This window comes from Mycteria americana, chromosome 5 (assembly GCF_035582795.1).
Source record: "Mycteria americana isolate JAX WOST 10 ecotype Jacksonville Zoo and Gardens chromosome 5, USCA_MyAme_1.0, whole genome shotgun sequence".
In the NCBI taxonomy this organism is placed as follows: domain Eukaryota; kingdom Metazoa; phylum Chordata; class Aves; order Ciconiiformes; family Ciconiidae; genus Mycteria; species Mycteria americana.
The window spans coordinates 36,344,634-36,359,742 of NC_134369.1; the positions used below are offsets into that span (position 1 = coordinate 36,344,634).

At 40.2% G+C, this 15,109-nt stretch overlaps 1 protein-coding gene across 4 annotated transcripts in view; it reads right to left on the bottom strand.

The window, feature by feature from the left end:
- Positions 1–15,109, bottom strand: part of RAD51B (RAD51 paralog B) — a 460,340-nt gene that overhangs the window by 204,904 nt on the left and 240,327 nt on the right. The window lies entirely within an intron of this gene.

Genomic DNA, 15,109 nt, shown 5'->3' on the forward strand with positions numbered 1-15,109 from the left:
AATGCAGAAGGAAACATAAAAGAACCTGGAAGTGATATTAATGACTGTCACAGAAAGAAAAAGAAAGGATAAGGGAAGAAAGTAAAGTTCTTTTAAAAAGAAGAAAAAAGTACAGGAGAACATTTTTAGTACCTTCAATTTATCCAGGAGCCTGATGTGAAGGGTCTGTTCTCAAAGGCTTTATTTTGTAAAATAAAAAAAAACCAACCCAAAAATGAAACAAAACAGAAAACCTTTATGGCCTTTAAGCCATCTCAACATAGACTCCAGAACCTGGGGTAACCAAAATCACCAGCTACTTTCAAACAGGTAGGTTGCAGCCGAGCCTGTTGAGCAGTGTTTGACACATTTCTGCTAAAATTTTGAGGATAAACAATGAATGCCGCTATTTTGTATGCTGAACTTTCTAGTTCCATCAGACAAGAAGCTGACTGAGAGCCCTCCAACTAAGCACATCTACCATATGGCTGCTTTAATGCTTTCCTTTGCAAGGATTTGGGAAATGCCAGGAAAGCATGACGGGCATTTTTAGTGGCTGGTGGATTAAGAGATTTGGATAAACATTTTGTTTCCTGGCCTATTTGTTCTGTTACAACCACTCTGATCACAGAACCTGCGAGGACAGGACATCTCTAACGTCGTCGCAGACAGGGCAGAGGAAGGATATTGTATTAATATCCACCCTGTTGCCACTACACGGTCAAGCAAGACAAAAGACAAAAATGGACGAACAAAATTATCATCATTCGGTTTATTAGCTAATAGTAACAGGATGCTCAGGGCTATAAAAGCTTAGACAGTGAAGGCACAAGTCCCTGGCCTGAAGAGTGGTGACCACCACCAGTCACGGCATCGCATGATTTTACAAGACTAAGGGGTAAAAAATATTTTTCCTTTCAGGCCCACCTGCCGTTTTTTACTGACATGGGTTGGTATCGCTGCGCCTTAATTTAATGTTTGAAAGGCCCGTGTGTCAACAAGAGTGTGATTGCCTCAATAATTCAATTAATATGGAATTGTGGCCCTGGAGATGGAGAGAAGACTGGAAAGGCAGCAGAAGCAGACAAGGAGACAAATAAGAGGCTTTCTTCTGAGGTTAACTATGAGGGAGTATGCCACGTAATATTTTGATCATCACTGTGCTCACTCCACAAAAGGCAGCACACAGAGGTAACACTAAAATCTATGCATGTCTTCTTCTTAAGTTCTTAAGTTTAAGACACCTATACCAAAGTTAGCAAGATCCATTTTAGCATTCAGAGTTAAGTAATCAGGTGATGACAGGAAGCCACATCTGAGTGTCTGAACTAAGAAAACCCCACAGAGCTTCAAGTGCCCATGACGCAGTCTTTTCCACCCAAGTGTAAATAGGACATGTCACCTCACCCAACACCCCAGACCACAATGTTTTGAAGGTACCAAAGGAGGAAACCACACTGCAAAGAGGAAGCGACAAATTCAGTTTTAAAAAGTTTGCAGGTTTAAACCAACTTTATCATAACCAGAAACAGCTATTAAATTCTGAAGCAATAACACATCATTAGCAATTAAACTGCTGAAACTGGGCAGCAAGCTCTCCAACATTTTCAATGGCACCATTGAGCGTAGGGATTGCTCACCACTACATGCAAGGCGAGCACTGGCAGACAATTGTTCATCAGAGCGATTAGAATATGGCACGCTACTACCACAGGTACCTGTGCAAAATGCAAGACAAACACCACGTAATTTCATATGGAGCTAAGAAGTAAGGCCGACTAGTAAACAGTTTTATTTTTGGTTTATTCTTCACTGGTTTAGCAAAAGCAAGACCTTGCAAAACAACATTTTTTGGGTGGGAGGGTACAAGAATGGTGAGAGAGAAAAAAAAAAAAGAAACACACAGACAATAACCCAGATGTTATTTTGTGTAGCATTTCTCCAGTTCTAATCAAGAACCTCAACCTCATCTCCTCTCTTGCCTTCAAGATTTTTATTTTATCAGCACAAACACATCTCCACAGAACACGTCACTTCTGATAAAAAACTTATTTTTTCATTGAAACCACAGTTGTTACAAAAATGTTCAGCACAAACAAAATAAGTAATACTTTATCATGTTGAAGTCCGCTGAAAATCCACTGCTTTACAGATGCAGCAAGTTGTATTAATTTATTTGTTTGAAACGCATATGATTCAAAACTGCACTACACCAAACTGCAGGTGAATTTCTACCACCTTAAATACTGATGCAAAAAGAACAACAACCAAATCTTGGGCCGAAGCTATAATAAACTCAAAATTGCCCTAAATTGCATGGGCTGAGCTTCCCTATTATGTGCCATTTGACTTGCTCACAATTACTATTCAGGCCACTGGACACAAATACCTCGTTATAACAAGTGCAGAAGGCAAGGTATCCCTACCTAAGGGAAACCCACAGCTCACTAAACTAAGTTTTCCAAAGTCCTCTACACAGTCAGAATGGCATGAAGGTGATACAGCTTCCTCTCACCCATAGGATCTTCCCATCCAGACAAAAGACATTTCATTTTAACAGAAGGCAGGTTCATCTCAGGATATATCTACACCGTGCGTGGTAAATACTAGAAAGATTAGCCTGTGCTGACCTCTCTGCCTCTGTGACTCATCTGCTGCTGGAACCCTCTGGATCCCAACAGCTCATTTCATGCTAGCTCACATGACCGTCACAGCAGTGACTCAGAAGCAGATGCACCCTCAGGAAAAGGAGAACTGGGCAGCTGTTGACCATAAGCCAAGACAATGAACTCTAGGGACATAAAGCACATGACATGTTGATCCCATGCTGGTAACCCATGAGTTACCTCATGGTAACCTGGAGGAAAATAATGTGACCAGTCTTTGCTAGTTTGCGTTATTCTGGTTGAACAGTCAACAGAACAAACTAGAGGCTCCGAGGATCATGAGGTTTTTGGCATTAACCTGAATCCACAATGAACTTTTCCTCTTGAGATTCAGATTCGGTCACTGACAGGCACTACATTAGCTCGAAGGCACTGAAGTTTATCCTAAAATTCATTCCTACTGAACACTAACAGGAAAAGGTTTACAGACTTCTAAAGCTTAAAAAAAAATCACAGGCCCATCTTCTTAGTCACTTATCTTTCAGTGGGTAGCAGTTTTCAGTGGGTAGCAATTTAACAACATTAACTAACTCTCAAATATGACAGCCGCTGTTTCAACTCTTAAAACAGAACATCAACATTATCAGTTGAAAGCTAAAAACAGAGGGAACAGCAAGGAAAAAGGGAGTTGGATGGGAGATATGAAAGATCATTCAGCAGCAGATACTGAGGATGACTGGACCCAGGAATTTGGTACTCAGGGCATATGCTCACTGCAGCTGAGATGTGACTATAGGCCAAGGGCAGGCATAAAATTATATTTCATAGTATAAACAACAGTAAATGAAAGACATGGCAGCTCAGGCTTCAGTACAAATGAGCTTGTCAAATCCTACCAGCTAGGACTTGAGCTGGTATCCTGCTGAAATGCATACTGTCGTTTCTTGTGATCAAGCATTACTGAGCTCAGTAACCGCAAGTTACCAGAGTCAGGCAATGGACATTACAGCGTATTACTAACCCCTCCTACTGATCTTTGGAAGTGGTCTGTATTGCCTGACTTATATAAAAACATGCAAGAGAAAATATTTCTTATGTTTGTTTAAGAAGCAAGTCTACATTAGCGAATAATTTGGCACAACAGTGTCAGCCGGCCAAAAGAGTTGGTGCTGATCCCCCTACGGCTACCCTGTACACGCATCGTTGTTCCGCTCCAGACTCGCCTGCTCTGGTTCCCTGGTGAGAACGTCCCTGCTCTGGATGTGGCTTGAGGACCACCCATTGGCTTAGATCCTTCTGCCTCCATGATGGTTTTGAGCACCACTGGCTAGCATGTAGGGGAACTTCTAGTTTAATTTCTCGCAAAAGTTCTCTAGTTGGTGCACACCAAAACCACTCCACATAATGAACAAACATACAGCAAGCGAAGATCATTGAGGACTTGCTTAAAAACCACGCTACTGATCTCAATGAAAACACCACTGCAGATGCAGGCTAAGAGAGATTTGAGGCACAGAATGAATCTTACTGGAGGGATCTGGTAGAATATGGGAATTTATGTACGTCTACTCTCAATGTATTTGAAAAAACAGCAGTCAACTCCTATACAGTATATATTCCCAGAATGTCCTAGAGCCAAAAGCTTCAACCACTTAAAATACAATTCTGGATTCAGATTGGTTATCAGTAATTTTAATTAAGAACCATCCCGCGTCATTCACAGTTCTTCCTTAGACCCAGATGACAAAATCCAGCCACTAGTTCACTAAGCAAAACCAACAAACAATGAAATTCGATAAGAAGTTGAAAATCTACCATATAAAAAAAGGAATTAAAATTAAAAGATAAGCAAGGGAAGCAAAAAAATGGATGAAATCAGATATTTTAAGAACTCAAGAATTTATTTATTTTGTGTGTAAGACATCAAGTTTTTTTTCCCTTCCTTCAAAGCTACAGGGGCATAGCTGTTGAAGCCTGAAATTGTAGTTCCATACTCTTTTGCTTTTAAATTAAACAAATGATCTCAGTTTTTGGAGCAGTTTTTGACTCCAGGGAAACTATGCCATTAAGAGAGTGCCAGAAACATATTTAATTGATGCATGTCCCAAGAACAGCTCAGAAGAGTACAGACATACCACATATAGATTTCAAGGAAATTACTGAAAAGCCACCGAGCTTCAACAGGATGTGATATGTGAAAGACAGCATATGAAAGACTCAGTATCAAAAGGGTAAATTCAGTTCGGGAGATATTAATCTGATTACCTAAGAGGTACTATGAATCGGATAAGCTCCTTTGTGCACCATATCCAACCTGGACAGATGGAGACTTTATGCTCCATTTTCTGACATGTAATTAGTGTTTAAGGGATGATCAAGTTACAGATACAAAGTTGCGAGCAATTTTTTCATTTAGGAGTGGAGTGTACAGTAACCCGCCTATAACAGAAGATTTTCTGACTTCATTTCCTTGCGTGACTTAACGCGTTCCACAACTTGACTTTGCTGTTCTCATTTTCAGTTGAATGCTTTCTATGCACCTGCCTGACAGAAAACCAGTCCAGCAACATCTCTAAACAAAGCACTCCATATAGACCTCTGAAACAAGACTTGCACAGGCTGAATTCAGGCTAATTTTATGCAATACAGTTTATCCAAATGATAAGCAATTGTCATATTTTTCTGCACCATCTCCTCCTCTCTCCTTCCTGCCGTCACTGGCAATTTCCAGGATCTATTGACAAAAAAATAAGTAAAAATAAATTATCTGTTGCATGCTCCTCCCCTTGTCAGATTCATGCGGTGATGCCATAGTCAAACTTCCATCACTGTAAATTGTGAAGTCAGTGGCCTTGGACTATTAAGTCAGTTAGCTATTAAAATGTTACTATTTTACATTAGGGTAATGAATGCTTTCAAAAAACAAATTTGAAATCTATTTTTGTTGTTGTTTATAAACTCCATTTAAGATTGCAGCAGAACAAAGCATAAAAATCAAATCTCTAATTAGGACATCTGTAACTTGGCACTTTATATTAAAAAGGCTGTCTGTGTGGCTTATGAAAGACCCTGGGCTTTGCAGACCACAGCAGCAATCACATGAGGCCACTTTCTGGCTTTGCAGGCCACATCAGCATCCCAGATATGTAAGACTGTGCTCATATCTACGGGTATGTGAATAACAGAATTAGTTTTACAAAATATACAGGAAGACTTAGCCGACCTCCACGAGCACTGCCCTATATAGCTTTTAATTACTTTGAATATCACTTTTAATTATTTCAGCGGAGAGAGACAGTCATCAGTCCCTGCATTAAGGCAAGGAGTATTCGTATTCGGGGAGAACCGTTTTGGAAAGGGTGGCTTGGGAGAAGCAGCAAGACGGAGAGGTGGTGGGGCAGAAGTTGCAGCTGGTACGCATCCAGCAGTCATGGCCAAATCAGCTGCGCCGCAAGGGAGCTGGGGCTCGCTGCCAGCCCACTGACAGGGAAGTAAGATGAAGAGGCAAGTCCATGAAGAAAGGCTGCAGCAGCGTGGGAGGACTATGACCTTTTGATCTCCGAGATGTTCCTGATGTACCAAAGTGACATGTCAGCTCTAATAGGCTGCACTCTCCAACTGGTGGCGGGGGACTACAAATTACTGTGAGATCTGAAGGCATTTGTTGTGATGATCCTGGCCTGGATGGGGCATATCAGCGCTTCCCCAGCAGGACTATCTGACAGTCTATCCCAACGATTCCCAAACCAGGGGTCGTAACCTCCAGCAGGGTCACAGCCGCACAGAGTGGGGTCGCAAGCCTGACAGAGATGCAATTGTTTATGTTAGTATTTAGGGTCGCAAGCTCGGCTGGGGTGAGTTCACCACCAGAAACAGAGGCACAAACAGAAACCATTTGGGAACAGCTGGTCTAACAGATTTCACGCTCAGAAACAACTTCTTGATAGTCCGCTAAAACATGCCCAAACTACTCCCTTACATATCCATGTGCCAGCCTGAAACACCAGCTCCCCTGCCAGGTATCAAACTGGTTCAAACTACTCCCAAAGAATCACGGCTGCTTACATGGTAGTAGTGTCTGCTTTGGGGTTTGCTTTCTCCTGACAAATTTTCCATTGTTAACAGTGGAGCTATTCATACTTGAGACACTGTCTTTTCTACCCTTCCTTAGAAGAGAGATGTACCCAGTTAAGCACCAGCTTAGGCAGGAATCTTCTGTAGACTGCAGCTTGCCTGGGAGACTGGAGCAACAGCAGGACGTTTTAGGAGAGTAGAAATTAGCATAAACAAAGCCTTCCTCTAGTTAAGCTCCAGGCATTTCCTCTTTCCACCATTTCTTCACCCATCTTTCTGTACAGCACTGTGACCACTTGGGTTGCTCTTCTCTGAATGCTCCTTTATTTTTATTTTTTAGTATAACTGATATTATGAGAAGACAAGCAGAATCCAGAGTAGATGAATTTTGCCCACATGGAGCATGCAAAATCTGCCTATACTCAAGCTGCCTATTTTCATTAAATTAAGAGATAACACACCAACCATATACTGTCTTTTCATTATCATGCTATGTTTGGGTTTAATGTAACATTTTAGGAGCAGACCGTCACTGGGAAGAAGTTCATTCACATGCCAGAGCACCCAGCTTCAACCTCCAAAAAAGCCTAATAGGTTATAAAACTTCCATCGTTTAAGACAATAAATCATTATTACAATAATAAAGCAGGAAATACACACAAATTAAGCAGAAACACCAATGTGCTCTTTTTACGATTAAGGGGAATCATCAATCATAGAGGCTGCCTGAGATTAACAAGGAGCCACTTTTTCAAACATCCTGCAGTAAACCCAGAGGAAACCCAGCTGGAACTGCAACTAGAACATAGACATCAGACTCTGAAATCATGCTCTGTCCCCTTGTCCTCACCTTCCCTTTTGGCATAACACCTGCACCTAGGGTCACCTCCTAACTGGTTCAGGTTCTGCAGGTGAGCCATATGCTTCATGTTATGCCACAAGCCAAATATAATTCCCACTGTGATGTTTTCCCATGTATAGAAATCCTTCTGATCCCTCCCAGTCCCACCAGAAAAGAGATCCACTGCTGGTACTATAAAACTCCACAAGAAATGGGACTGAATGCTACTGAATGATGAAGATTCAATAAATATTTTTTTCTTCAGCCTCTTTTGTACAGATTTAAGGATAACCCACAGTAAGTTAAGACAGAATTTAATTGGTCATTGTGCACGGGAACAAATGGTGTTTAGCTCTTTCCTACGATTTAATTCATTTTTCACAATGTAATTTGAAAGATAAGTTAGTTTGGAACAGTTCCACCCACACTGGTGTACAAGGTAGTGCTGCAGATGTAATTTAGAGCCAAACCATGTCTCGTGTTTCTGATTTAAACCACTGATTTGCAGGACCACAGTAAAAATGCTGGTTGATCTCTTCTATTCTGCACAGGATGGGAAGAAAGGGCAAAGGAGAAGGAGAAGGAATTACTACCATTAAATAACCAGATCTCTTAATGCTATTTTCATGGTATAAACAAAAGTCTAAATTGCAATGTAGAAGAGAACATAGTTTCTATATTCACCCACACTGAAAAATGAGTTAATCTTAATTTTAAACATTTTTAGGGCATAAGGAGATGACCAGTTACAATGCTTTACAGCTATATGCCATCAACTGAAACTCGGTGACTGACCCGTGCATGCTCTCAGCTTACTGCAGTTAAAGGAAAACAGGAATAAACTAGTGTGGGTAGCTGGATTCATGCAAACCCATTTTACTTTGCATTGGAAGGTGCAACACGTACTTGGTCGCACTTTGTCTCAGCTGAGGTAAGTTACTTAGCAGCTGAGAGGTGGTAACTCCTAACCACTCAACTATGACTGTAAGCACTTCTGTTATCATGCCTCTGATTATATAGATGAGTGATTCCCAGCAAATGTACCTGAAGGGTTTTTGGATTACAAATTGTTGATTAATGATGTAAGTCATATCACATCTTCAGAAAGAAACCACAACAAAGCCGTAAAACTTTGTATTCTGTCATCGCAGCAATTAGGAAATGAGGAATGGAGATTGTCTTAAACTGATATATAGAGGCCTCTGAATGCTCCTGCTGACAGTTTTCAACCCTTTCGTAGTCTAGACCAAGTGATTATGCATATGTCATTCAGCTTGAAACTTCCATAGACATGTACAGTCTCTGTAACACTGTTTTACTGAGAGATTTATCTTTTGATTAAAAAGCCGTTAAAATTTGGCTGTATGTTATTATGTCACTACTTCCCACTTGTTGAAATATAGCATCAAAATTAGCACAGACTGACATGACCACTGTTATCGTGAAATCTAGCTGCTCCATACACCACCGCAACCCTGCATCATGCAGAAACAATCACAGTATCATTTCCCCTAATGTTTAATATCATTTGCTACAGGCCCTGTAATGATGGTGCACTTCCTTCAGGTGTTCACAACAGCCAGAAGGGCTTTCTTCCTTCCACTGAAGCACTGGCTTGCAGACTTACTGCCAGGAGCACAGAGTTACCAGAAACATGAACACAGTGCAAGCACAAGAATGAAATCCTGTTTTGAGGAGGCTCATTTTTCCCTCCAACATGTATTAATTAGTTTTATCAAGGTCCCTCCTTTTTTTGGTGCCCACTGTTTACCTATCCTGAAGTGGATGTGCTGTCCTGACTTCTAGCAGGTTAAGGAAGATGAGATCCTTTCTCACCTTTCAGTGTACGTGGGCCTAAATCTTTTTCATGCAGGGTCTGAAGCTGGAGAAGTAACTCAAAGACAGAACAGACTGAAGGAACAAAAAGCTTCCCACAGCACTGTTGGCTGGTCAAGGGGATTATAGGGTCTATGCTGGGCTAGTTTCTTAAAAGACAGCTGAGACATGAAGTCCAGCAGCAAAATAAAGAATTAGAAACAGCTCCAGCTCTTCCGTTACAGCTCACGTGAACGGGAACCAGTGAGCTGAGTAACTCTGCCAACTCCTACGCTAAAGTCAGAGATACCCAGGGCTCAGACCTGGAGGCACAATCCTGTGGCTGATGGACTCACCGAGCTCTCCTCTCGCATCATGGGAGGGTAGGTGGCCTTGGGCCTGAGTGGCAACCAAACCATCAAGTGAGAAGTGGCAATTCATATCAAGGTAAAAACAGAGGCAAATCTCACTTCCCTATATCATCATGACTGCAGAGGGCAAAAGATACACTGTAGCACTTCACCACCTTGATAAGCCATAAACCAAGAAGAGAACTCCATTACCTTTCCAGCGATGTGTTTTAGTCTTCAGGGTTCACACCTGCACACCAGTCTCAGTTGGGAAGTTTACTCTTCAGTATGCATAGACATGGACTAATTGTTGGAATTCACCTTCCAAATAATCTGGCAATACCACTAGTGTTATTTGTACTCACTGCCTTTTTGCACATGTAAAATTCACTAACCTTCACAGGCTCTACATAAGGGGACACAGTCAAAAGATCTTTCTTACACCATGCCACGTGGTTCTTGTGTTTCATAAACAGGCCTAGTAATCTCTGTACAGATTATTCCATAATGGTAACAAAAAAAAAGGGTTTTAGTAACTATTCTCAAATATTTGGGTCTCAAAGTCAGAGTGGATTCATACTAAAAAGATAGGATATTAATTTATGAATTGTCCTATTTAAAAAACTATTATAATTAACTAACACCACTGTTTCAGTGATCCAAGACAAACTATCTCCTCTTTCAAGCAAAATTGTGTAAACCAGCCTGCCATAGGTTTACAGAGCATTGAGCTGAAATGCTAAAGGCCTAAAACATGCCAACGTGTTATGATACTTTCTAATCTATTTAAATTCCTATCATGCTGGAGCACTTCACTAGGACATGCATTATTCTGCATTAGCTTTAAAACTACAAGGAGGAAGTGTGTTAGAAACTTAACATCTGCTTCATTCATAAGTTCACAGTCCCTGCAAAACAGGTATGTTTGTGTTCTCACAGAATATTCTTTTTTATTAACTCACCTGCAGGTCCAACCTTAAGCATAAGTGTATACATAAGTCAATAAATAAACAAACCAAAACCAACCAACAGCTTCTGATCTCTAGGGGCCCCTCAGTTCTCTTGGTAATTCCTTCAGTGTTTTCTCTCCATTCAGCACCAGGATTGAGGAAAGGGATTTGAAGGGAGAGAAGTAATGAACCACAGAACTGGTCTTACTCTGGGGTGAACAGCAGGTCAAGTCATTATTTTCCCCATAGGAATATCTTGAAGTATTAAGAAAGAAAAAAAAGTTGCAAAATAAAAATATATCCCCATATTAAAAAGAATGGTAAACTGAGGCTTGAAGAATAAAATGATTTAACCACAATCTGACAGGAGATCAAGGGCAAAGCAAAGACAAGAAGCCAAAGATTCCAGCTTCAAATCTTCTGCCCCTAAACTAAAGTGGGAAATCCTGTGGGTGGGAGATATTATGGTAGCTTAGTTTTCTCCAGTCTCCACAACACAAAAGTCTACTTCTGCTCAACAGCTTAAAAGAATTCAAGATCACAGCAACAAAGATGAAAAGGTCAGACTAAACTCATTGCTCACACCGTGCACTAAAAATATACAGTGCTATGACAAACCACTTGATGAACACAAATGGCAGAAGACTGAATGCTGGCCTCCCCAGAGCTAGCACAAGTTTACAGACAATTTTAAACACAAAATAATTCTGACTTCTCCAAACAAATATTTAAAAGTGCTAGCTGAGACTGAAGAAGCCCGAGACAGCATTCCTTTTTTTGCCTGACTCTTTGTGCACACTGGGAGGGGGAAGCTGTTCTTGTTCATACCAACACGCCCCTGAGCTTTTTCCAAGAAAGATGGAGTTTGTCTTTGATGTCTGCAAGAGGAAGTTAGAGCTTGCAGCTGGCAGATATATTAACAGGATAGGCACTGGTGGACTAGAAGGGACCTCAAGTAGGTCATACCGTCCTATCCCTTTGCAGCACACAAATGAAACACGCAAATTTCACCATCCAGCTAGTGCTCAAACACACAAGCTTAGAATTAATTTCTAACAACCCTCTACATTAGGTAAAATCCAGTCATGTGAACTTTGCAAAAATAACAAAAATAGTATAGTCACAGCCATAGATCACTTGTTTAAAAACATCAGTTAACAGTCATACAAAATATTTTTTGTGGACGTTTGCACTCCATTTCTACTAGTCACTTAGCCTAATGCAGCTTAAATCTGTTTTTTTAATTATTAAAAAATATTTTAATTGGGTGAAGGGCTATTTTTTACATGTTTAAATAATAAAACATTAATTCTTCAGGCCACATTTTGAAGCCTAGTGATAGTCCTGGGCTCATCTGACCACCTCTGCAATCTAAAATAACTTTAAGGCTTCTCAAAGTTGCCTTTGACTGGAAGAGCTAAACAGAGGCTATTTCATAAAGCAAGGAAGAACGTGAAATAGCAGTATTCACAACACGCTCCAGTCTATTCCCTACAATGACAGGGTTTGCAAGAAGACTACGTAAGAATGGTATGGCTACAAATAAAAACTGAGTTTGCTTCCTAGGGAAGAAGTGACAGCCTTATGTGCCTAAGAATTTTAGAGCTGCAAAAAACCATTATTAGTCTTACTGAACTCCTTCAGATGATACTCTGGCAAGTATGCAAAGGCCAAATGAATGCAAGGACTCAGCCCACAGGTACAGAAACTTTCGTATTTCATCCAGCACTTCAATTTGTAGCAAACTAAGCATTTTGTTTTCTGTCTTGAAGCAGAAGCATGCATAATCTGGGAATTTAGCTGGACATAACCATTTCCTACAAGCACCACCAACAAACACAGTTGAACAGTTCTTACATTGCTACGTAAACGGTGGGATTTTACAGCCAGCACTGCTTTTATAAAGCCTTTAATGTTTTCATAAAAATCGAACATTTTTAGGACACAAGTTTTCATGCACTAGATTACGATTTTACAGAAGACAAGCTTTGAGCCTGAAACAGCTTGACAATATCCCTTCAGCTTGTTCATCAGATTAACTTTCTGTCACACATCAGATGAACAGCTTCCTTGGTTTCTTGCCTAATCTAACACATAACCCAAGCAATTCCCTCCTAAAGCACAATCAGAAGCAAAACCAAAAGCCACTGTTAACATACCATTTCTTTCTAATAACACATTCAGTTTGAAATTTTCATTTTTGCCTCTAAGAAAGATTACCCTTTTAGCAAACCATTTACAGTGACGGGACTCTGATTTCAGATAGGATTAAAACAACATATTATACATATACAAACCAAGGGGTCTGAGTTGCTTACAGGACTAATAATGTGTTACGGGTCCTTTCACATCTAGGTCACTGGTTCAAATTCAGCTTTAGATGGTGATGAGTGAAAAGGAAGAATGAGGTAAGAACCCAGTCATGAATCTGGCCTCTATTCCTGCCTCTGCAACATACCCACTTTGTGCACTTGGGTTACTCACCTAACTACTCTTTCCTGCAATTCTACAGTTGTAAAACAGCAGTAAGTATTATGAGTATCACACTAATCCTAGAAGGCTAATTCATTAAGGATTCTTAAAGTACCAAGACTGTCAGAAGATTAAAGTATTGCTACTTGCAGGCTGTTCAATAGCTAACATGAAATAAATTAGGGGGGACTTTGTCAGGACAGGTCAACACCTCAATGTTAAAAAAGAAAAACACTGGCCACACATATATCTTTTGGTAGCAAAATAAACATGGAAATCAAATGTTGAATAGGCCTGGAATTCCACCTTTTCTACAGGTAGACAGCACGGGTTAAAACTGAAGCAAACTGGAAATCCAGAAGCAGCTGTATTACAGATAAGAAAGACAGAAGGAGAAAACCTCACAGCGTAGTGATGCGCTATGCTCTCCCATTATACAACACAGCATGTAAACGCCTCATCAATGTTAGTCGACAGAAGAGGGAAGGAAGGGAGAGAAGGGAAGAAGTTTATCACCCCTGCATCCCTTGATAAAACTTGAATTACCAAAGGAGCCTGCACTGCTGCTGTCTGTGCTGTTCTTGTTCTGAGGTTAAACAAAGGTTTCCGTTTTCAACAAGTGTCATGCTGGCACATTTTACCACTTCAGACCCTTAATTAAAAACAAGGAATGAGAAAAACAAAGGAAAACAACACACACACAGAGCACCAACACATCTTAACTCATTCTTGGGTTAAAAGGTGAAAAATAATGGTGGTAGAGAGTTTAGACACAACGTGATAGCTCCATTAATAAGCTGTAACTGCTACAAAAATCATCATACCATCTCTTACATGGTCCTGATTTCAGCGTACTATTGAACTATGGCTCATACACAGCACTTAGAATCTTTCATATTTGCAGGAAAATTTAGAAAGATTACAACTATTCCATGCTTTTTCCAAAACCTCTTCAAGTATTTTAACCACAAGTACAAAATATGTTTTACTGAGAACAGATTTTGTTATTACTTCCACTTCAGAGTCAGCTATGCCTTTCTTTTCAGAGGAAGCTCATACAGAGCAATTCCAAGGGACAAAGAAAAGCACAAGTACTGTGATCAAGAGCATTTAATGAGACAATGTGCAACAACTTCGTGCCAAGAAGGAAATCATAAAGATGAAAAATGATGCCTTTCCTCTTCCAAATCTAGTTACCAAATTTCAACTCTTTCTGACAGATGTTGGGAGCGATACTCAAGCAATGAACTTCAGAGATACTTTGGAAATGGATGGAGCCAACAAAAGCCACAAGCACAATTCTAAAATGATTTAATGGGCCATGCTTTGCCCAAGCTCCTATTGACAAAATTATGAAGTAAACACATCAATCAGTGTTAAGGCATTACATTGAAGTTATTTGCTACTCTTTGACATTCTGTTTAATCTATCTTCAACCTTTCTCTTGTCCATTGAAATGAGTTGCAGAAATAATGTCCGTTTTAACCACTGCTTAGTTGGTTTTCCCACCAAGCTGTTTTTAAGTCAGACAAGCGTGAGAGGGCTGCTTGTGATCAACCAGAACAAAGAGAAGCTGACGAGAATCACCAGAAAGTGCAACAAGGAGAGAAAGAGGAGAAATACCTATATTGTACAAAGTAGGAAGTCTACAGGCGATTATCATGCCTTTGCAGGAAAGATGAGCATTACTTTACATCATACATTTGGGTCTGTGCATGAACTGAACTCTAAATAGCAAACTTCTCTGCATGTGTCCCTGACTGAGGGTACTCTGACTATTCTTTGCAAGTAGGGAAAGCTGAAATTATTATATTACTTTGCAAACCTTGATTCAGAACTATCTTTTCTTCTTAGCACAGTAAGTCCTCACTACTACCCCAAAAATGTGTGCTTGTCTCTAATTCTGTGCAGAAAAAAGAAACATGAAGATATGAAGTAGTATATGACATCACACAAAACCGCGTATTACATTCACACAATACTGACAGCTGCAGTTTGAGGCACTGTACTTGAAAACCAGAC